At 36.1% G+C, this 25,863-nt stretch overlaps 1 protein-coding gene across 4 annotated transcripts in view; it reads right to left on the bottom strand.

The window, feature by feature from the left end:
• CSNK2A2IP (casein kinase 2 subunit alpha' interacting protein) overlaps window positions 1–25,863 on the bottom strand; it is a 130,108-nt gene that overhangs the window by 59,098 nt on the left and 45,147 nt on the right. The window contains exon 2 of one of the 4 annotated variants that reach the window (XM_038003188.2): window positions 8,561–8,771. The exons of 2 other annotated variants lie outside the window; for them this stretch is intronic. The gene's annotated coding sequence lies outside the window, so the exon portion shown is untranslated. The remainder of the gene's footprint in view (window positions 1–8,560; window positions 8,772–25,863) is intronic. One more of the 4 variants, XM_038003191.2, reaches the window with a different exon arrangement.

Below are 25,863 nucleotides of genomic sequence, written 5' to 3'. Positions count from 1 at the left end.
CCACCCCACAAAGTTTTGAGAGATAAATATTATCTCCATAATGAAAAGTCTGTCAACAAAACAACTACTCTAATAGACAAGGAGACTGAACTTCATTTTTGAGTTCAGGAAAACAAATCATTAGAATCTAAATGAGGGTTGTCAGACTTGTGGTAACAATAAAAATAAATAAACCTCATTTATTGCCTCTATTGCCTACATCTCCTTTACTCTGTTGCCTTTATGAAAACTGCCTAAGTAGACATGACATTGAACACTGAGTATTTCTTCCTGTCTTATTTCTATTTCTTTTCTCTGGGCAATTTGCCCTTAAGAAGTGAATTTAGTACTGGTGAATTAATGTATTTCTGTTCAACTGAATATACTGTTTTACTGTATATTTTAAAATTAATTTCTTACATATAAAAATAAATTGATTGCAGCCAGGCACAGTGGCTCATGCCTGTAATCCTAGCACTTTGGGAGGTCGAGGTGAGTGGATCACCTGAGCTCAGGAGTTCAAGACCAGCCTGGCCAACATGATGAAACCCCGTCTCTATTAAAAATACAAAAGTTAGTCGGACATGATGGCAGGTGCCTGTAATCCCAGCTATTCGTGAGGCTGAGACGGGAGAATCATTTGAACCTGGGAGGCGGAGGTTGCAATGAGCCGAGATCGCGCCACTGCACTCCAGCCTGGGTGGCTAAGCAAGACTCCGTCTTAAATAAATAGATAAATAGATTGTATGCTATTTTCTTCATCTCTTCCAAAGAATATCATCTTTACAGTAAAGAAAGCTTTGCTTATGAAAGAAGATCTAAGCCATTTAAAACAGTAAAATGTGTGTGTTCTCAGCCTGTGTGGTCACCTGTCACCATTTGTATGGAGGGTAGGCATGACGCACTGACCTCCATTAGGTGTAGTGATTATGATTCCAAAAGTGAAAAGAGGTTATTTTCAGCGCTATATATGCCACCAAGAAGCTCACATTTTGATGTCCACTCCTCGTTTTGCTGGCTTGAATCCACTAGCATAATATTGTTTTGTATTCAGTCCATAAAAACATATTCACACATTTAACATACTAAATGTGTCAAGAAATGCATAAATATACATTCAGAACCTCCTCGTCCTTTTTTTTTTAACTTTTCTGAAGATTTTATTTCTTTCTAAAACATATATTAGGAAAAGAATGTTTGCACAATGCTGGGTAATACCTGGCACACGATTGAGTGATTCCACTCTGGTGCCCTCAAATCCGCACAGAGTCTGAGAAGGTAGGATTGAAAAGCTACTGTGTTCTATTGATACTGGGCCAATATGGTTAGCAGAAGAAGTAGTTTTCTTTCTTTTATTCGCTTTGTGGTCTACTTGAGGGTGGGAGGCTATTAGCAGTGGGATAGGAACTAACAGCATTACATGCTACAAAAAGCAATTGCCTGAGCAATTTTCCTAAGCCAGAGCCAAAGCAAAGCAAATGCAATACTCCCCCTCACCTCCGTGTCGGCCACATGAGAGTGGAGCTACACCGTGATCTCCACAGGGCAAATTCCATGACAGAAACTGGATGCTGTGGCCAATTGCTTGGCGACATGGGTCTGCCACAAGTATGGAATTTAAATATTGAATACTACATACATTTTTTTTTCTTTCTGGAGGCCAAAAAAATAAAGAATTTTAACTACACAGGTGCATTTGCTTCATTTCATTGAAAAAAAAAAAAAAAACACCTTCTAGCCAAAGAAAGATGCACAATTTTATTTGGAAGCACTAGTATCATATTATGTTTTTGGTATTTTAATATGAAGTCCAATGGAACAGTCGCCAAAAATCCCATCTTAAAATCATTCGATCAGTGTTACGCCCTTTAGCTGAAATAGGAACAAAGCATTCCCTAAGATCTGTTCGTTGAATGTTGAGTATTTCTTCCCCCCGTTTAGAATGTTATGTATTTCAAAAAACTATCTCCTCACTTCTAGAGAGATAAGAGAAAAACAAAATGAAAAAGTTCAACTGCCAGCTAAAGCTTTTACAGACAACATTTAAAGCAACTGTATTTCCCATAGCCCATGCCTAAAAATATAACTGAATTGTATTCGTTGAATTCCAAAGGTTCAAAGTACATGTAACCAATATGCATTAAGAAAGTAACCACCTGCCGTTAACTTTCTTATTTGGCTTCTACTTTTGGATAAAATTTTATTGTTTAAATTTCAATTTCAAAGCAACATAATCATGATAGCCATTTATTTTGTTTTTTTTTTAATATAAAATTAGCCTTTTTATATCTTGAAATCATTCAGGTTTATTTTCTTCTATTTGAATTTTTTATATATAATATAAAAGCATAGGATAGAGTTGACCAATCAATGAGGTTAATTAAAAGATTATATATTTTTTATTTTATGAAATTACAGACTCTTAAAACCAGAAGATAATCTTAGTGATTATCTAATATAACTTCATTCATTTTTTTAGATGAAAAAATCCTGGGTTCAGAGGAAATGAATGATTTACTTAGAATCACATGGCTGGTACATGGCAAAGTTGATACTAGAATTCTTAGACTTTTCATCCTAAAATATTTTTGTGCTACAAGCTCCCTAATGGAATAAAGAATAAAACAGAGCGCTAATCACATGATAGGCATGTGGGTGCTTAGGACAAATCAGGGAAAATTGAAATAAAGGAAAAGTGCCTTAAAATGGTTGTTTTGGTCAGGGTTCCAACAGGAAATATATGACATGCTCAAATTGAAATAATTGCAAGAGAGTTTAATCAATACTTATCAAGGTATGGGCAGGGTATGAAGAAATCACAAGAGATATTGCTAGAATCCAGGGTTAGAAATCACTAAGCTATTATTATTCCTGGGCCTAACCCAAAGAAGATAATATGGTTTCTGAAAGCCAAAGAGAGGGCTCTGTAGAGAACTCTACTTTGACATGCTTTCTGACTTTTGATCAAGATGCAGAGTCAACCTGAGGTGATCCTACAGGGAAGGAGGCAAGGGAATAGACTCAATGACCTTTCTCCTCTTCCTCTGATCTCTTGTAGCAAACATCTTGCCTAAGCTCACTGGAGTTTAAAAGGACCTCTTGATATACAGGTCAGTCTCCCTGAATAAGTAGCAGGGTGAAGGGCAAAGGATGGATCCTGTTAAAGAAAAAATTATTCAGGACATATTAAAGACGATAAGACCGACTTTATTCAAAGAGTTGGGGGAACATGGTGACAGGTATAGAGACCACTGCAAGGAGATTTTCCATTGTGGGAAAGAGATTGGACTCAACTCCAAATACAGCATGGGCAAGTGGAATTTTTAGTGAAAGAACCAGGTGGGGGTCATGGATGGAAAATGACAAAGAGGAAACATCACGGTAAAGGTGGACTCCAGTTAAACCAACCTAGCAGGACTCTTGTTGAAAGCAGGCTAGCTCAATCAAACGTCACCTAAAGAATGGCGGAGGATGAAGAGCCTGATCAGATATTGAGGGTGATCCAATATCAGGAACAGGGAGTTCTCACTAAACTGACTTAGCAAGCTTCTTGCGAAAACTGGATTTTATAAAGAAGTAAACAGATAGGCTGGTAGAAGGTTCAGAAGCTTGACTAAACTTTAGTCACACAAATAATGTTTTTCAATCTAAACAAGTAAATGAAGGCAGAGGGGTGATATTTGGACAAAGGAAGAAATAAAATAAAAGTTCAAAGAGAAGAAGACATCAACTTAAGAATTAGGGGCAAAAAAGTATTAACACAGCACAAGAGGAAGAACAACCCAGAATGACAGAATTGTATGGATAATAATAGGTTATAAAGTCATGTTTCTAGGGGGAAAAAAAGAGTAAATGGAAAGGAAAAGGAAAGACTGAGGCTTAAAGAGGGAAGGTTGAAGGAGTGAGGTGTTAAACAGACTAAAGTTTAAATTAAAAAATACTATTTTCATGTAAACCTATTCCAACTGGGCCTGGGCTAGAGGAAGAGTTTTCCTGGACAGCACTGATCTAACATGTAACATATATATTGCATTAACCATATGAGTTGCATGTGAATATTGAGGATTTTCTTATGACTGAAGTCTCTGAAATATATTCACTTTTAATCTGAAATCCTTTTATTTTGTGGGGCTGGCACAGGAGACTTTTGCAGAATTTCCATTGGTGTTATCTGACTTTCCCAACATTTCACTGAATTTTTGCATTGACTCTGTCTACTAGCAGCCCCACACCTTTCCTGGACAATTGTCTATGGGCTTCTTCCCCAAAACTATCCGTTACACAGGCCATGCACATTCTAAACCATCCCTCCTTCAACTTTTTTTTTTCCGATATTGCTCTCTCTTGTTTCCAGTTACTTAAAATTTCATTTCTTCCAAAGAGACCCTCAAGTTATATGCAAACCAAAGAAAAGAAATATACCAAGTATGTGGAACTTGTCTCCCACTATTATCAGAAAGGAATTGAATCTACCTCTATCTGCTAGAAGACTTCATGTGTGTCTCTGCCCTTGTGTCATACCCAGCAGCCCTCCCTTTTCACCATCAAGTATTAACTTCTTTCCAGATTTCTTTGCCAAAGCATTGACTTCTTTCGCTAGCACATTTGCGAAACTCCAAATGAAATAATTTTGTTTAAAACAATTTAGAATTATGCTATCATTTGCCTACAGTTCTTATATTCTTTGAAATTTCATTGATCCCTCTAAGCCTGAGCTCCTTCATCTAGAAAAAGTAAATAACAGCTAAAATCATACGAGATAATGCATGTAAAGTGCTGATCACAGTGCTGCAAATAATAAAAGCTCTTTAAATGTTAATTATTATTATTACTGCTTTCTAAATAGCTGTCTGTGATGGGCTGATGATTTATTGCGAAAGACGGTAATGAAGCAAGCTAAGGGGTCAAGGCTACTCTACCAAGGATGAAAATAAAAGAACAAAGCTGCCCCATTACAATCCGTTGGTGTCAATGAGTAAGATATTCTCTAATGACAAGCTGATCTTTTTCTCAGAAATGGAATATATTTATCTCCATAAGTCAAACTGGCCAGTCTAGAATAAAGTTACTTTTTTCAATGGTGACCTTATTTTTCTAGAATTTGTACTTAATGAATCATATTTTGGGGCATTTAATTTAATCTTGAACAAAAAACTAATAAAAATATTGCAGAGGCTAGTTTTATAGATATTTTTAAATGCTTGAGAAATCGTTTTGCAAATGGATCACCAAAATGCATGACGGCCTTGGAAAGCCTTCCTGCGCTATGAGCATACAGTCTAGGTAAGAATATAGGTAAATTGTCTGAAGCGAAATATATGATTGTGACACTGAAGTAGGATTGACAGAACCACATAAAATAACACAAATTAAACCCACTAGAGATTATACATGAGACCATTAGGGCATAGGGTTAAATAATTAAAGATGGCCCTTTAATTTTAAATCGGTTTGCATTTGAAAATATACAGAAGCAATGTCACAAACACCTTGTACCCACCACTCAGATTTAATAAACATTGTAATACATTTTCTTTAGATAATTGTGAGAAGATATCAAAAAAATGAAGGTTTGATCAAAGTCCTTTTTGAGCAACCTAATTGATTCTATTCCATGCCATCATCCCCCTTACATTCTGGATATAATCACTGTTCTGAAGTTGAAGTGCATGCTTCCCATCCTTGTTTTTATACTCTGTGTATACAAATATATAGTATACTCTTTATGTACAAATATATATATGTGTGTGTCTACACACACCATATATTATTTTACATTTCCAAACCTGAAATAACAGGTAACATATTGTATAAATTCCTAAGAGATTGTTTTTTTCTCTCAACATTTTTGTATTGATTTTCTTGATTCATTGTGACTGCTGTATATAAACTTATACAATTTTAATAATAGACATTTAGGTTGTCTCTAGTTTTTACCATAAACAACAATGTTACATTGAATAGCTCTGCATATTTTCTTGTGCACATATGCAAGGCTTTTTCTGAAGTAAATTCTGAATCACTTAGAATCAGAATGCTGGATCCTGGTCAACTTAACTAGATATTGCCAAATTGCTCTCAAAACTTGCATCAATTTATACAACCACTACCAACATACAAGAGTCCCTTTATTCTATATTTGCACAAGCACATGGTGCTGCCAGAATTTTCTAAATGTTCATTGTTTTGGTGAACATAAAATCAAATAACATTGTTTAGATTTTATTTAAAAGCCAAAGTTAAAATAAATTTTCAAATAAATGTCTTCCAAGCAGTCAGTTGCTGGGTTATGAATGTGATGTAGCTTAACAAATTTCCATTTCACCCATTTTGTACCTATGTGGAATGTTATGATGTATAATATCTACAAGTTGCCAAAAGAATGGCAAAAAAAAAAAAAAAAAAAAAGACATAGCAGATTGCACCTCTTTCAAAAGCAAGAAAAGACAGTTGCCCCATCCCAATTTTCTCATGATCAAAAGAGCTCACTTAATAAATCAGATTTTTAAGCTAATTTACACTTTTATAAATATTAGCTTCCTTGGAAATCCTTCTGTTTGCTTCTTCATTCTCTCCTCCTCCCCCTCACATATTTTTTTGCCCTGTGTTCTTTTTTCCTTCTTAAGAAAAGCCCATTTAAATACACTCAGTTGCGAAGTTGGACTAGTTAGCTACTTAAGACATGGCAAAGATTATAACGTCCCACTGAGATTTTGCAAGTGAGTCTTTTTCATTAATACAGCAGCAGGATTTGAGGATTTTATTAACTCCCCATTTAGAGCCTGATAATCCTAACAAACCTATCTTTCTCCTAAAAGACTTACTTTATCTACTCATTCATATTTCCATGGTAGTAGCAGCACAACCTGTCCTGAATTAAATTTTCTGCAAAGGGTATCTTAGCTTCTAAGGTTAGTCCCTAGGAGATAAGTTTTTGTTTTATAATTTAATGAAAATTTCTGTAAGATACCATACACTTGCTACAAGAACTGAAGACTATTAACTAATAGGCCTCTGTTTCATTGCCATTGTTGCAATTCAAATAATCATATAAGTTATGTATGCATATGGTCATAATTTTATTTAAATAATGATAGTTCCCCAGAGTTAATCTTATTTTGAAAATTATAAAGAAGACATAAGCTCTTGTGAAATCATCAGAATTAATTCTTTAAGTAGTCTATATTATTATTCATTTTATAAGGCCTTATATTTGACTTTTGTGAATTATGTTTTAATGACTTCTCAAAAAACAAAGAGCAATAATATTAAATACTTTGACTAATATTTGAATACAAATGATATACTGCTCAATAACATATGATACTTCATATCATTTTTCATTATAAAAAAAGATTGCACGTATTTCAAGGCCTTAACCAAAATAACCTAACTCAACCTATTTATACTAATTCATCTTCTGTTATTCTTCTACAGATACCCTACACCTCAGTCAAATTTTCTTACTGATTCCTTAACTTCTATTCATCAGATTATTCCATGCTTTTCTCCCTCTGCATCATGAACCATACTATTTTTATATGAACACTTTTACATTAGTTTCTTGGTGCTTATATAACAACTTGCCACGAATTTAGTGTCTTAGAATAACACAAATTTATTATCTTCCATTTTTGTAGGCTAGAAGTCTAACACAGGTTTCACTGGGTGAAAATCGAGGTGTATTTAGAGCTGTGCTCCTTTTTCAGCTTCTAGGGGCCACCTCTAATTCCTAGTTTGTGGTTGCATTCTGCCATCGTCAAAGCCTTCAAGGTTACATCTTGCTGACCATTCTTCCGTAGTCATATCTCCCTGCTTCTTACCACACTAGAAAAAGATCTCCAGTTTTAAAGACCTATACAATCAGATTAGGTCCACTATGATAATCCAGGATAATCTTATCTCAAGGTTCTTAATGTAATCACATCTGCGAAGTTCCTTTTGCTATCTATGATAATATACTCATGGGTTTGAGAGATTAGCACATGGAGACCTTTGCGGATGATTCTGCCTACCACACCTTGCTCCTATTGCTACCATCTACCAAAATTTCCCGCAGCATTAGATTACGTAGTGAGTGGCTTCCACTAAGAAGGATCATTCAGCTCAACCTTCCATTTTAGAAGTAAGGCCACCCGTCTCATCACTGCCAGGGAGTCGATTCTTGGCAAATATTTGTTAAATACTGAATGAAATAACTTGCCCTTCTCTGCCTGGCTCAGAAAATAACATTTCTCTGAAGTCTTAATTATGCTACCTTGAATAGATTTCTGAGCCAAGACTTCTCTAGTATTTATTTACCTTGCCACTAGTATGTAATTTACCATTGTTTGAAACAAGGACAGATGTTACTTTTCTACTCTCAAATATTATATTCATTATACGCTTCATTTTATGACGCTTCTATTATATGATATTCATTATATAATAATATTTAATACTTTTTGCTTTTTGATTCCTCAAGTATTCTTTCTGTTGTGCATTCTGTGTAATTTCTGGGAGGTATTTTGCTAATCTCGGTCAGTTCTATGCCTCAAGGCAAGATCCAGGTTCCCCAGTTCATTTTTCTTTCTGAACTCGCCTTTGTAATTCACTTCACTGGAAAACACAGGAGGTGAGGATACCTCATTTAGGGGTAGGTTTTCCATCTCTCCTTTCTTGTCCAGCTTCACTAATTGTAGTTGGAGTGGCAGCTCAGTTGGATTAGCACCCTGGAGCTTGCTGTCTTTGATTTGTGAAGGAAGAAGTAGGAAGCCGTACTCCAGTCTCAGGCCTGTGTGCCTGCCATATTTCTGCCAGAAGAATCAGTTTTATTTATCATTTCCCGCCCAATGCCCAGCACCTTACCAGCATATAGTAAGCACTTAATAAACATTTATCAAATGAATAAATGTAAGGATGAATGAAAGATTGACATAAAAGTTAAACTCTTATTGGTCTGTATTTTTGTGTCCGACCTTTGGATGCAGGAGCAGAGTGAGTGAGGAGTTTGGCTACCCTAGTTCTTTTCAACTGATCCTGGATAATCATTTCTAAATATTCTTCATATTGGTGACATACATATTTTTAGAATGTAGATGATTTTTTTCAAATGTTTAAGTCAATAAACTGTATTCAAAATGTTAACAATAAAGCCTCAGACAACCATTTTGCTCTATGAATGAAAATAATAAAATCTTTTGTAACAGAATTCACAATAACATAATATTTCCAAACAAATTCCAAAATGCTTTCAATCTTTATGCTATTGTGGAGGAATGCATCCCTCAAAAATGGCCTCATTAAAAAAACACCACCTATATCAATGTTCATGTCCTTTTAAGTTAATATTTTATCAAAATTATATATTTTTATTTGTCTGTCTTCTTTGACAGACCTCCTTATGTGCATCTCATACATCTTTGTACCCTTAAACCTAAGATAGTTACTATTTCTGTAAAAAATCATTTATGAATAAGTGAATGGATATCTGGTTTGATATTGTTTCTTCCTCAGATATCTACTGAGCATTAATATGTTCAAGAGACTGTGAAAGCTACACAAATTTTAGCACTGAGAGAGACATAAATATTCTCTGCCATCAAAGTGCAAGAAAGAAAAACAACTACAAATAATGAATTATCTGTCTCCCTATATAAGGCTCCTACTTGAAGATAAATCAAGATGTCTTTATAGTATCTCAAGACTTCATGGCCAGACTAGCTTTCAACCTGTAATTGTTAAATAAAGCCTCCTGACTTTCATACCTGACATCTATGCTTTCTCTTCTCTGTCAAGACGGGATCTTTCTCTATTTCCAACAACAAGCCCCGCAGGGTGGAAAGAGTTTCATTAGTTAAGATGAAACATATACTTTGGTATATACAGCATTTAAGAATTTTTAAGTATATACGCACCCAATTTATTTTAGGATTAATTTATCTAACTGGTGTATGGATTTAAACAATTTTAGTTAATTATAAAGTTTTTGCATTCATATTAGTGGGGTCCTTCAGCATTAATATTCTTTATAACTTTAAGAGTTCAAGGACAGAGAGAAAGTATATTTTTCTTTCTTGTTCACAGGATAAAACAGAAGCATGGAATTTTTAAGTATCTTATTCTAAGTCATATAATGAGTCTTGATTAAAATCACAGCTAGAAATCAAAGCTTTTTGTTCAATGGGTTCAACAATGGGCCATTCATCTTCCATAGACATTTTGCATAAGTAATAGCAGCTCAAATTTAAGAACAATTCCAGTGGCCATAATATCTATATTCATTCTACATTAAAGCACTTAATTTTCTGTTTATGAATTCAGCATATTTCTCTGAGTTGGATGTAGTTCAGTGTTTTATTATAGGAAATCATATTTTTTCCTGTAGGTTGTCAGGAAACAGTTACCCAATTTTACTTAGTTAGAACAATGGTTCTTATCCAAAAAGCTGCTATAAGTAATGAAAATGAAATCAATTTACTGGCTCAGCTCCCAGATTAAGGATTGCTTTATGAATAAATAAAATAGTAGATGGCATCTAAGAGGGGAATGAACAATTTATGTATTATCAGGACACTTCTTACTTTTCACTTTTAGTAAAATGAAATACTTACTATCTGGACTTAAAATGCCTCAAACTGTGATGTTATTTTGGAAAAAAAAAAAAAAAAAAAAAAAGAGATAGGAGATATCCTAGTCATAACAATAAATAATTTAAAGGCTGGTTTTCCACAATAATATTATATACACTAAACAATTCTAGTATTTTATGAATATAAATACTATAACACATCACCCTTATTTCATTTTCAATTTTTCTTCCTCAGTCTATTAAATTAAGGCAAACTCTTTCATATTTTATATCTTTCTAGTGATACACTAAAAAGTAAATATGATGGCTCAGATGCTTGTTCAATAAATCTCTGTTATTTGTCAATTTTGTAGTGTTACATGAGGGATTATCAGCATTGCGACAAATTATTCTCCATCATTATTCTTGTTAATAATAGTAACTTTATAGAACTTGACAAAACTAATAAAAGATGAATGGTGTCACAAGTACAGCATTCAAAGTATACTATTGTAAAGGTAGCACAAACATAAGAAATCAAAGTAGAAGCCGGGCGCGGTGGCTCAAGCCTGTAATCCCAGCACTTTGGGAGGCCGAGACGGGCGGATCACGAGGTCAGGAGATCGAGACCATCCTGGCGAACACGGTGAAACCCCGTCTCTACTAAAAATACAAAAAATTAGCCGGGCGAGGTGGCGGGTGCCTGTAGTCCCAGCTACTCGGGAGGCTGAGGCAGGAGAATGGCGTAAACCCGGGAGGCGGAGCTTGCAGTGAGCTGAGATCCGGCCACTGCACTCCAGCCTGGGAGACAGCGAGACTCCGTCTCAAAAAAAAAAAAAAAAAAAAAAAAAGAAATCAAAGTAGAAAACTGACAAAATTTGAAAGTTCAGGGGGAAAAGACAAGATGCACAGGGTGGTCTTGACATACTTCTAGCTGAAATATATTTGAAGTAGAAAGAGAAAGAACAAGAATTGAGAGTGGCCCTTTCTCCCTTTCTGTAATTCTTACTAAAATCATTGTGTCTTCACCTAAGATTTCACCTGACAGCTATTCCCTATTGGGCAGTAAATGTTTGTCTTCTACTCAGACCTATTTACTGAGGACCAAGCACACTTATCATCTATCTATTCCACATGCCCTCTTGTTTTTCTTAAAAATATCACTGTCATACATTTGGCACACTGATGCCATCCTCAACCCCTCCCTTTTCCTTATCTGCCATATTCAAGCTATCACTAACTCTGTTAGTACTTTTTCTCTAAATTACCTCCTGAATATATCCACTTCTCTCCATTTCCAACTTATCATGCTAGTTTGAGCCACCACCTTAGACTATTGCTTAGTCTTAACTGTACTCCCTAATTCTGCTATGGCTTTACTCCAATCCACTCGCCACATGGCAGCCATATTGATCTTTCTAAAATGTAACTATTATAATCTTACGCTCCTGCATAAAGCCATTTAGAATACAGACTTGGCTTCAAGATCATTATCTAGCCACTAAGGTATCTATCCAGCAAAATCTAACATTGCGCTTCTCCTCGCTGTCTCCTAAGTACCATGATCATCTCTCAGAACCATAACCTCATTGTGTTTCCTCCCACCACGGGTCATTTCTCATGTTCCTTCTTGTGGTTAGAATGTGCTTCACTCCTCGCTAACATAGTCAATTCTTGTTCATCCTTCAGACTTGAACACCTCGCATTTTCACAGGAAAACTTTCTGCACTCTCCTCCTAAAGTTAAGTTCGTTGATTATATCCCTCAAAGAAGTAGGTAGTCCTCTTTTATTGCACTTAATGTGTGACTCTTTCATCAATGTCTGTTTCTTCCCCTAGATCATAAACTTATAGGCAGAGAAGGCCTCTGATTTTACTAATCATGGTAATTCCAGGATAAAGCAAGCAACTGCATATAGCAGACACTCAAAAAAAATTGGTTTAGTATAACCACCAATTAATCAATTGTAATAAATGATTATAAAATAAAAATTATAAACAATACTGTTATCTTAAATAACATAAAAATGTGAAACAGAAATACACTTAGCAAAACATGTGAAAGACATGTACATTGAAAGCTCAAAGAAAATATATGAGACAAAAAGAAATAAATAAGTTGAGCAATATATCATTTCAGCTTATTTGTGGACTCAGTATTGTTAAGATGTGATTCTTCCCAAATTTATCTGCAGATTCAGTTCAATCTCAATTAAAATTCCAACAAGCTTTTCTTTGTAGAAATGGACAAGCTGATTTTATCATTAATATAAAAATGCAAAAGATTTTAAATAGCTGAAACAATTTTGAAAAAGAAAAAGCAAATTTATATTATCTGAAAGTGAACATGGAACACTGGCAGAGAAGAGAGAGTTCTAAATTAGATATACATGTAAGATTAACTTATGTTCACAAATGTAGTAAGGTCATTAAACAAAATAAAAGTGTTTTCACCAAATGGTGTTGGAATAGCTGGAAATCATTATAAAAAACATTAAATTTGACCCTTATTTCATATCATTCTCAAAAATTACTTGAAATGGATCATAGAATTAAATGTAATGCTAACACGATGAACTTTTAGAAAAAAAGGAGAAATTTTTCATGATTATTGGATAAACAAAGATGTCTTAGGAAACACCATAAAAATTGATAATTGGAATTCAGAAAAATCTAAAACTTCTATTATTCAAATTACACCATTAACAAAATGAAACTAGGAGAAAATTTTACGTGTGTGTGTATACATGTGTGCATATGAGTGTGTATACTTAAACATACATGCACACAAATGAACACATACGTGTAAACAGAACAAAGGACTTTTCTAACTTTTATTTTAGGTTTGAGGGTACGTTTGAAGGTTTATTACATAGGTAAACATGTGTCACGGGAGTTTGTAGTTTATAGTTTATCACCCAGATATTAAGCCCAGTACTCAATAGTGGTCTTTTCTGCTCCTCTCTCTCCTCCCACCCTCTCCTCTCTCAAGTAGACCCCAGTGTCTGTTGTTTCCTTTTAGAACAAAGGACTTGTATCCAGAATATATAAACAACAATTACAACGCAATAAGAAAACAATCCAATCAAAACTCTGGACAAAGGACTTAAAGTTTTCACGAAAGGCAAATATATAGTCAATAAATGTGTGAAGCAGTGCACAATATCATTAGCCATCTTAGAAATGCAAATTAAGGCTGTGTGTGGTGACTCAGACCTGTAATACCAGCACTTTGGGAGGCCAAAGCGGGTCGATCACGTAAGGTCGGGAGTTCGAGACCAGCCTGTCCAACATGGTGAAGTCCCGTCTCTACTAAAAAATACAAAAATTAGCTGGCCGTGGTGGCGGACGCCTGTAATCCCAGCTACTCTGGAGGCTGAGGCAGAGTGAGGCAGAGTCACTTGAACCCAAGAGGCGGAGGTTGCAGTGAACTGAGATCATGCCATTGCACTCCAGCCTGGGCAACAAGAGTGAAACTCCTTCTCAAAAAACAAAAAATTTTTTAAAAAGAAATGCAAATTAAAACTGAGACACCACCATCCATTAATATGGCTAAAACTTAAAAACATCAAATATTGGGGATGATATGGATAAAATTAAACTTTCATAAATTTATTTAGTAATGGAATATGGTACATTCACTTTGGAAAATAGCTTGGCAGTTTGCTTCAAAGGTGAATGCACACATATCATTATATGTACCCAGTATCCCAGAGAAATAAGACAAGTCTTTATACACAGACTTTATACACAGACATTTTATGCACTTGTCTTTATACACAGTTTATGTTGTTAAATTTTTACTGAATGCTGTCTACACCTTCTAACTTTAAATGTAAACTACTTATCTGCTGAGAACACCATATCCCTCACATTTCTGTCAAGCAAAGGCCACACATTGCCACTCACACCACATGAAATTATGTAGAATTGGGTCTTTGTCATCATTGTCCCCCAGCGCTGCTTTCAGACCATTACCCTTGCTCATCTGTGGCTTGTCATTTCAGCTCTTCAACCCTCCTCATCCTCTGTACTGTCTACCAGTCTCTTCGTCATTTTTTCTTATTCACTAATAACCTTGGTACCCAGATCATATTGTTCCTTTCTGGTCAAACTGCACTATCAGCTTTAAATTCTACATTTTAAATTTTACATCTCAAATTCTACATCTCCAGTGACATTCTCCACCATTTTATTTTAACCACACACTTGTCTAACCATAAAATATACCAAGCAATCACATAAAACTTGCTTCAGAAATTTCAGTTTGGCCACAATCTTCTAAAACTCTGTATATGTTACTCTGCTGTTGCATTTACACTGTGTCTTTAAAATATTGTTGAATCTATGACACCATTACCCTAAGTACATATATATGTATATGTGTATGTACACATCCATTTGTGTATTATCTATATCGATCCACCCTGTCTATATTATTTATTTATATCAATTTCACCTTTGTTTATATTCCCCCATCTACTTTGATTCAACAAATTATCTTATCTACTACTCTCTATCCACTCCTAAAATTCCTTTTCCCATGCATACATGTCAAATCCCTAACTCTAGGTGAATACACTAAGCACTTTCTCCATGCTTATAGTCTAGATTGAGAAATATCTAACTATTACACAAGTTGACATAAAAAAATGTAATAGCCTTCAGTTGGACTTTTAAAATTTCTCAGGACTCTAAGTTTACCTGAAATGCTTTCTTCCACATTCTACCACATGACTATATCAAACCTTCTGTAATCTGCTTAACCTTAAATCCTTTATCTTACCTCACAGTATCTGCAGATATATGCGAAACTCCCTTCGACTGTCACTACAGAAGATAACATGTCACATAGAGCTATACCCATTCTTTCTCCTTTCCTCTTGATACAAAGAGCAAAATCCCTTTTATCCCTTTTCAAGGCCAATCCTCCCCTTTATTCTACAGATAGATTCCAGTTGTTTCACCCTTCCCTGAACTTTGTGCTGTTAATTATCTATCTCTCAACTAACACAACTGCATTTTTAACCTCCATCCCGTCTGCTTTTAAGTGTGTTCATATTGCCCTATCTTAATAAAATTAAGTAAAACAAAAGCATCTTTCCTCGACCCAGTAGCGCAGCTAATTCTCCTATTTCTCTTCTCTCCACCCAAACTTTTGTAATGTGTTGATTGCTTTTTTATCCAATTCATCACAATTTTTTATTTCCGGTTTATTCCAATCTGGTTTCAACTTACATAAATACAGGGAAACTGCTTTTATCAAAGTCACTAATGTCCTACCCTCTCCGAAATTCAATTACAATGTATTTATTGTACCTTACTTTAATTTTTGAAAGAATTTCAACTGCTGACTGCTTCCTCCTTTTTTGGAACTCTCTTTTTACTGAATTTTCGTGTCAGATATTCTGTTAGCTTTCTCATTATTTCTCTGGCTATTCCTTCTTCACTTTCTTTGCTTGTTCTTTCTTTTCCATCAATGACTTTCTCAACATTTCTCCTACATCTCCTTCTCTTCTCACCCTATTCTCTATCCCTATAGATATCTAATTCATTTCATTGGGCTCTAATAGCTATTTTGGGGTGCGTAACAATTTACCTATGTCCAGACCACATATATCTCCTGAATTCTCTCCTGAATTCTGAACCACATATCCAACTGCCTACTTCACACTAACACTTTCACAAATTCCAGTTTGAAACAATATGTATTATCTTCTATTGCTTTAGTTTGCCCTCTACTACCTATTCCTTTTCTGTGTTTTCTATTTGTTGAAATGGCTCCCCAATCTCTGATGATCCATCCAGAAATTGGGGGCATGTTCCTAGCTATTCCCTAGTTGTCACTCCTTCTCACATCCAACGTACTACAAACTCTTTTGATTCTACATCCTAAAGTTATTGGTTCTACCTATTTTCTTCCATTAAAGCGCTCATCAATACACCACCATTTCTTCTTCTTTTTTCTTTTTTTGTTGAGAGGGAGTCTCGCTCTGTCGCCCGGGCTGGAGTGAGTGGCGCGATCTCGACTCACTGCAAGCTCCGCCCCCTGGGGTTCCCGCCATTCTCCTGCCTCAGCCTCCCAAGCAGCTGGGACTACAGGCGCTGCCACCACACCTGGCTAATTTTTTGTATTTTTAGTGGAGACGGGGTTTCACCGTGTTAGCCTGGATGGTCTCCATCTCCTGACCTCCTGATCCGCCCACCTCAGCCTCCCAAAGTGCTGGGATTACAGGTGTGAGCCACCGCGCCCGGCCTCCATCATTTCTTTAACAAAGTGCTGCAATCACCTCCTCACTATTCCCTCTGCTCTGCAACCAGTCAGCTGCCTTCCTCCACCTCATTATCTAATTTCAGAGTCATCTGTCTTAAAATGCATACATGATCATGTTACTCTTGCCATAAATTTTCACAATGACTTCCCAAGCTATGATCTCCAATGAAGCTTACCAAGTTGTACACAGTCTCATGACTTTCTACCTCTACATCAAATGCAGTTCCCTTTTACTGCTTCCACTCCAAACATGATGAGTTTATTAGTTTCTCAAACAAATTATTATCTTTCTTGCCTCTGGTTCTTGGTCCCTGCTGCACCTTCAGCCTAGAGTGTGTTTTATTTTTCACTCTTCATCTGGCTATGACCCACATAATCATGAAGTCATATCTTAAATATAACTTTAAGAACAACAACAAAATAACTATTGCAGCTTAGATTTGCCTTGGTATATAGATGTTTAGAAACTAATTTCACTTTGCAGGTTTGCATTTGCTTTTGAAATATTTTAACTACTTTTATGCTCTCTATTGTAATACCTGTGAGTAAAGGTATTATGTCCATGTGGGTTGCAGCTATATGCTTAATACCCAGCACACTCTGTAGCAGAGTAGGCTGTTAATATTTCTCGCAGGAATAAATGAGTAAACAGTATGATTCAATAGTGCAAAAAAAAAACAAAAATAATAGTTTGAAAAATTATCCTCAAGAATGGCAAAGGCTAATATTTTTAGTTCTTATCATGAATTAGGGATTAATATCAGGGTATCTAAAAATCTCTATATCAATATGTACATATGTACACATCACAGAAATAGAGATAAACATATGCTTTTCACTGGGTCTTTGCAGCTCCCTATTAAGTATTATTGTCCTCATTTTGCCTAAGCAGAAACTGAGTATACAAAGATTAAGTAATTTGCCCCAGTCACACTGCTAGAAAACAGCTGAAGCTGAACACAGGGAAGTTTGATTCTAGGACGCAAATTCTTAATCATATGGGAAGATTTCCTTTTAAATAAGCACTATTTTTTTAAAATTTTTACATTTTAGATGGATCTATAAAATAAAATAATTGTATTAATACCATTATAAATATATTCATTGGATTTCTTCAGTATACTACATATGCAACACTATCAAAAGCAAAATACATGAGGCAGAAACCTAAATGTTCCAAGACCTTAAAATAATCCATGGCAAAAACATTTGGATACTTATATTGCTACACTAATTCTTTCAGACTGCTCAAGAACTCCTTAGTTAATACCTCATGAAATAAGTGAAACCTTCACACCTAATAGAATTAATGTACCTACAAAGCAAACCATTTTAATCAGAGAATTAGAGCGAAATTAAGAAATGTCCAATCGGTTTAGTTATTTATTCTTTTGCTATATTTTTTCTTATCAAATATTTGTGACCGGTACATACTTCAGAGAAGACCTCTCATTGGATGTTACATTATCGGCTTAATGAGATATGACAAAACTTCATGACTAACTCTTTGGTTTCGTATACATGCCATCATTTTCTCAACAGTTCCAGGTCAGTGTCACTATGCCAGAGAATGTTCCAACAGTAACTTTTTCCTGGGTTGGATAGAGCTTTTATCTTTAAAATCTCATGACCTGATGTTTAACCTTTACCAAAATGCTTAATGCTTAACCCAAAAATGCTACCTGTAAGGTTTCTGTAAGGGTGACTTTTGGTCTGTTTGCCAGCCTCGTTTGATTCCAATCAAGTGTATCAGGTCTATTGAAACAATTTTGAACTTATCCTTATCCAAATTTATCACACCATCCTCCACAGGCACAAACCACCCTCCTCCCCAAGAAGCTTTTCATGCTTCTTGTATCCATAGCATAGATGAAGGGGCTCTAAAGTCCCGTCCACCTTCAGAGCTAAGCCTGCTCTCTGATTCTGGCAAGCTGTTTTTACATTCTGTTCCCCAGACCATTGTAAGGGTATTTGTTTTACACAAGCTATTCTGGTGATTTTCTTGGAAGAAAGGAAGTATACTAACATGGTTTCTTTCCAATGAACAGAACCCAGCCATTACTTTTATAGAACATTTGTGCTGCTTAGGAAAAAAAAAAAAAAAAAAAATGCCTCCCCAATTAAAAAAAAAAAAAAAAAAGTACAGGGTTTTTAGTCTCTTTACTTCCACCACCATGCACTCCAACATATATTTTTGCCACTGTTGGCTCTGTCCTTAAACTACATTCAGAATCCAGCCTCTCCTTACCATCGTTGCCCCCAATACACTAGTGAAAGCGACGAGAAGCTCCAACCTGAATTACTTTGCCTGTGCTAACTGCACTCCTTGCTTCGACCCTGAACCTCCATGCAGTCTATTCTCAGCAGAGTGACTCTTTTAAAACTATGTCAGATATTCTTATTCCTCTGCTCACTCATTTCCTATATCGACAAGGAGAAAAGCCAACGTCCTTACGACGGCCTGTAAGTCCCTCCATGGACGGGCACCCCTGAAGTCTCCGTCCTCATTCTCCTCTGCTCTCATCCTGCCTCACTGCTCTCCTGCCACATGGGCTCTCCAGCGGTTCCTCAAGCACAGCCAGACAAGGTACAGCCTTCGGGCTTTTACACTTGCTATTCCCTCTTCCAGGGACAATATTCCTCCCGATGAAGCATTGTAATACCACGTTAAGCCAATGACTAATATACTCATTTTCTCACATTGGCATAGTTTTTTTTTTTTTTAATTAAATGTTACTGTCTCAGTGAGTTCCTTCCTGAACCCCCTATTTTAAATTGTAGCTTTACCCAATTACTCCTAATATTCCTATTTGGTGCTCTCTTATTGTTCTATGGGACACTAATTATCATCTAATATAGTTATATAACTTATTTATTTCATGGTGTATCTCCTCCCAGTAAAATATAAGCAAATGAGGGCCGGGCTTTTGGGTGGTTTGGAGTTTATGGTTTTTGTGGAGGCTTTTGGTCTATTTGGTTCATTGTTATATCCTCATTTTCTAAAGCAGCAAAAAGGGGATAATAGATAATTACTGAGTATTTGTTAAATGAGTGAGTCAATTGATGCTATTATTTGGTATTAAGCGAAGCAGAAGGTGGAAATAATCTAATACAGACAGTAGCTATAACTTCCATGGAAGACCTCATTATGGCTAAACAGACAGCCTTAATTCGACAGATGTTCAAGTAACCAAAAATTGAAGCAGACAGCTTGACTAACTAGAAAATGTTTGTATCTATACAGGGATATGAAGGTTTTCCAGAACAGCAAAAGGAAATAAATAAGATGGCAAAGAACTGGACAGCCGATCGCATATCTGATTCCTGTTAATAAACCAACTTTTTCACTTCCTGACTTGGATGCATTTATATTCTCTATCCTAACATTGAATTACAGACTTTCATTTAATTAGATAATAGATTCTGTACATTTGCACTTCCTGTAAAATAAAAAAACCCTCATTTTGACCTTTTTAATTGACTTAATCTGCCAAGATTCTGACCAAAGACTGTAACATTTTGACACTACATTTTACAAAAAGCTTTTATATATTGAAGCTTGATCAAATTGAATAATATATGTTCAGAGACTGGAAATATGTAGTTTGCTCAATATATTCTAATTAACATAATTGGCCTAGCACCAAAAATGACTAGAAGAGTTATTTTTTTAAATACAGATATTAAAAAGACCACTGCTTCATGTAAGACAATAGTATATGAGTGTTTTCTGTGTATGATTTAATCAGAAATTTATATGAAACATAGTAATCAGCAAAGAAGTCATGGAATTGTTAGAAACTAAAATAGAACTGATAACAGTGAAAGTCAAGTAATAGAACTGCCATCAGGAAGGAAAAATAAAGAGTTCTGTGCACAAAGAAGCAGGAAAGCGTTAATTAAGCAGTCGAATTGGGGGAAACACGATGGGAAAGGAGAATTATAATCATGTTTATTTTCCAGCACTTTTGGAGGCTGAGGCAGGAGGACCGTTTGAGGCCAAGAATTAAAAATTAGCCTGGGCAACACAGTGTGACCACGTCTCTACAAACAAATTTTAAAAATTAGTTGGGTGTGGTGGCATGAGCCTATAGGCCTAATTATCAGGAGGCTGAGACAGGAGGATCCCTTGGGCCCAGGAGTTCAAGGCTGCAATGAGCCATGATCCTGCCACTGCACTCTAGCATGGGCAATACAGCAAGATTCTATCTCTAAATAGTAATAGTATGTTTACAGTTTATCTGGAAAAGTATTATTTTTACTATATGTTAGAAATATACTTAAAATATTTTTAAAGGCAGTTCCAGGTGGAAGAAAAGGAAAAGAAATAAAATTTACATACCAGTACCATCCCATAGATTATTAGGGTAATGATGAGCTACACACAAAATTATAATGCACTACCATAAAAAAATGGTTTAAAAGTTAATGCCAATCATGCAAGCACATAACTGTAAGGAAGATAGATTAGTACAAACATGTTTGGCTGTGCGCGTTGGCTCACGCCTGTAATGCCAGCAGTTTGGGAGGCCAAGGCAGGTGGATCACGAGGTCAGGACATCGAGACCATCCAGGCCAACATGGTGAAACTCCATCTCTACTAAAAATACAAAAATTAGCTGGGTGTGGTGGCACATGCCTGTAATCCCAGCTACTAGGGAGGCTGAGGCAGTAGAATCGCTTGAACCCAGGAGGCAGAGGCTGCAGTGAGCCGAGATCATGCCACTGCACTACAGCCTGGTGACAGAGTGAGACTCCATCCCAAAAAAAAAAAACAAAAAAAAAAACAAAAAAAAAAAACCAGCATGTGTTTGCAGTCAGGTATATTTAAAGGATAGTGGTTGTTGCAATGCTGAAACTAACAACAAAAGTATAAAATGACTAGACGGAGAATAGAGTCCATGTTTCCTATTCACTTTCATCTTCCTGTATCCTGTTGACTTGTATCTCCGTGTGACTTCTCATCCACTGTTTATTGGTAGAAGATTTTCACTTCTGTTTCGCTGCATTTCCATCCCAGATCTCCCATCCATCTCAATGCCTGGCTTTATTAGTGGTGACAACTTTATTCATGTGAATTGCCCATCTAACAACTGATCTCTCAGTTCCTTGACTTCCTCATTTATGACCATCTTTTTCTTCTTCCCCATATCAGCTACCTACTTACATTGTCAAACTCTGGTCTTTGTCATTACCAACAACTATACTATATTAAAACTCTCCATTTAACGTTTCATTCACTGACCACCACATTTTTTTCTTCCATTCTACTATCAATTGTACCTCCCCAATTACATCCAACCTCCGTATGATTAACCCCACCGATTTGCCTCAATTCTGTTACTCTGTTCCTCCCCACTTTCTATATTTACACTCTGCTCTCCCAGTTTAGAACACAAGTTTGGTCATTATAGTCACTCCCTGAAAATGGCCTCAATTATTTTGTTATCTCTCTGTCAACAACAATTCCCAATAAACCAATAAATATGTTCTAGTGGTATCTGTCTTAATAATAGATGTTTAGGAACCCACGTTCTCTTCCAGGTACCATCTCATTTCAAACCATTTTGAAAAGAAGAAAAATGAAAAAAGTTCTTTAATAGTTGTTTACTACTGTCATCCCCAGTTTCACTTACTCCAATTACTCTTCTGCTTCTTCCAATCTGGTTTCCACCTGCCCAGCATAACTTATATTCCTCATTTTCAGGTCACCAAAGACCTAAACATTTGAAAAATTCAATTGAATTTCTCTGTTTTATTCTTACACAGTGACTCAGCAGGATTAGTTCACCACACCTCCTTCTTAAACCCTCTCCTCTCTCACCTTCCATATCACTGCGGACTTCAGTTTTCCTCCCACCTCACCGCTCTTTCATTCTCAGTCTCCTTTGCTAACTATTCCTCCTGTGACCAATGTGAAATTACTGGATTGTGTCAGGATTCTGCCTTGAGTCACCTTTTCTCTTTCTCTTAAACTCTCTCTTGAGGTGATTTGATGGTATGGAATATCTTTGTGCTATTTCCAAATCTCCATCTGACACCTTTCCCCAGTTCTAAACCCCTATATCTAACTGCCCACTGTATATCTCCAACCTGGATGGCTTAGGTTAGTTTCCTCCCACATATGTCATCTCAAAAAGAATTTTTGATCCCTCTTCTCATTTCTCCCCAATTTTTGACATCTCAGAAACTGACAAACTATTTTCTCATTCCCTTCATTTCCCTCACTGTCTTCAACCAGTCTATTGTGCTGCTGTTTCAATTCTACCCCCAAATATATTATCCATCTGCCCACTTCTCTTGTTTCTATTGCCTCCAGTTTAGTTAAGCTATCAGCATCTCCCACCTGAAAAGCAGCAAGTCTTTGTCTTGATTCCCTCCTTCCATTCTTCTCTCACTCTAGGCCATTTTCTATAGCCACAAAAATTGTTCACTTTTAAAACATAAGTTGAGTAATATCACTTCTTTGTATGAAATGATTTCAGGAGTCCCTATTGCTTTTGGGGGAAAAAACGGCTCCTGCCAGGATCTTTTTATCCCATAATATACCACTCTTTCCTTCTGTTGCATGTTACTACACAACAGCCACACCGGCTTCCTACTTTCTCCTCACTCCTGCCATGTTCTTTCCAGCCTCAGACCCTTTTACTTGCATTCCCGGCTTGCAAGTCTCTTTCCCTGGCTCTTCACATGGCCAATGTTTTGTTTTGTTTTTTGTTTTCTGTTTTTTGTTTCTTTTAATTTCAGGTTTCAGAAAAAGAAAAAAAGGAGAGAGAAAGAGAGAGAGAAAGTCAGTCAGTCCCTGACCAACCAATCAAAAAGTGGCCCTTTTCTACTTTCAGTTATTCTAGATGCATCTACTCTTTCTTTCTTAGCATTTTTCACAATGTTTATCTTGTCTTATGTATTTGCTTCCTGGTTTGCTGTGCAAAGTAATTTTCATGGGGGCAGGGACTTATCTATCTTATTTACCACAGTATTCCCAGTCCAAAGTAGATCCTACACAAGGTAGCCACTCTGGAAAATGTTGTTGTGCAAAATTAATTAATGAATGCACTACTACAAAAAGACTAATTAGAAAAAGTTATTATATTCTATATTCTGTACCAATCTTCAGGGTCAAAGGCAGAACTAAAGAATAAGAAGAAACAGGTGTCCACAGTCTATTCAAAATGATGAATAATTCCCAGAATCTAGCTTATGACTAACGAAGCACAAGAAACGCCACTTAGGCCATATGCTGATGAGTACACAGTAAAGTGGCTTCCTGGGTATCCATCTGGAAAGAGAGCTAAAAATAATGAAGACTTGACTGTGCATCAAACATTGTGCTGGGTGTTTTATATACATTACCTCTATTAATACTCACAACTGCGCATTGTCATCATCATTTTATAAATAAATATTCTGACCTCAGAAAGATAGATATAAAATTGCCTAAGATTTCACAAGCAGTGAACGATGGATTTTAGATTAGAGATTACGTCTGCCCAACTCCAATGTCCACAGTGTTTCTACAATACTACCTAATCTCATATTTTTTATTTTAAGAAATTTATTAGTGCCCATTGGATTTGAGAGTTAAGGGGTAGGCCCAGAAAAGGCCTTTGGGAGCCCTATTTTTAATCTTCTACAGGACCTCCAAAAAAGAAGAAGATGAAGACGAAGACAAAAAAATAATAATAATAAGTAGAGGGAAGAGAGGCAAGGAGGAAGGAAAGGAGGAGAAGAAACCTGAGATTAGTTCATTGGCCTACAGTGTAAACTGTTGTGCAATGCTACAGAGTTAATCAATAGGAAATGTGAGATTAGGAACTGGCTTCCAGACCTTATCTAGTACTTTCATTCAAACAATTCACTCTGCTAGAAAATTGAAACTCAGAGCTAAATAATAATGTACCCAAAAAGGTTAGATTTGCATTGTGCACAAGTGAACCAAGTCAGCAACCAAGTTTTTAATTTATTTAAAAATAAGATTGATATCATACTTCTTGGATATGAACTTCCAAAGGTCAGAGTTGCTTCTATCAGGGGGACAGATCTCCTAAGGGCATTGATAAGCCTATGATTAACGTCTTCTGCATCTTCGTTATTCAGATCTTTATCACTGGGCCCAATGCCTTGCTTCCAATGAACTACAGGTTTGTTTTTGTCCAAAAATATTTTCTTGATGGACAAACAAAGAAGTTGCTAAGGGGGCCTGCAAGATAGAAACCACCACAGCAAAAAATAAGAAAACAAAAATTCTATATAGGGAAAATCAGAACTTGTTTGGACTTTTGTATATGTATTTTGCAGATTGATATATTTAGATTGCTCATTCAGAAGTACCATAACATTCTCAGTGCTTGAGGTCTCCACAGGTCTTAATTAAACCCCATCTATTGGCAGCTTCTGCCTAGCCCTCCCCATTCTGTTAGGGCAGAGGCAGTGTCACTCTTCTGACTCCATCACAAACTCATGCCACAAATTTATTGGGACCATCTGCCCTTCATTTCCTCAATACTGATGTCCTGACTACAGAAGATTGTACCAAGGATCAGTTTCTATCTCAAAGGTAGCCATTCTTTGTAAAAAGACAACTCCTAGATGGCTTAGTCTAAGAATCATATTCAGAAGAAATATCCTACTCCAAGATGGCTTAGTCTAAGAATCATATTCAGAAGAAATATCCTACACCAAGTAGTGACTAACTGAACAAGTTAGATCGAAAAGGATACAGAGAAAGTTTTTATGCTGCAGGAAAATTGGGTGAAGAAGCAGCTTGGGAGAGAACAAAGAATATGCCTACAGTAAAAGTGGTTGCCTGTGGTCACTTTTCTTGGAATGAGTAGAACAGGCACCCATAGTTGATCTCCTGGCTAGAACAAGGTTATCTTCTACGTTCTTTTTTAAAAAACCACTGTATTGAGGTATGATTGACACATGAAAAGGTGTAGATATTGAATGTATATAATTTGATACATTTTTAGATCAGCATACACCCATGAAACCCTCGTGGCAATGAATGCCATAAACATATCCATCACTTCCAAACAGTTCCCCTCGCTCTATTCTGAAAC

The sequence above is a fragment of the Chlorocebus sabaeus genome, chromosome 22 (genome assembly GCF_047675955.1).
Source record: "Chlorocebus sabaeus isolate Y175 chromosome 22, mChlSab1.0.hap1, whole genome shotgun sequence".
Lineage (NCBI taxonomy): Eukaryota > Metazoa > Chordata > Mammalia > Primates > Cercopithecidae > Chlorocebus > Chlorocebus sabaeus.
Note: the sequence above shows the minus strand (reverse complement) of the source record. Positions and strands in the feature narration are given on the sequence as shown.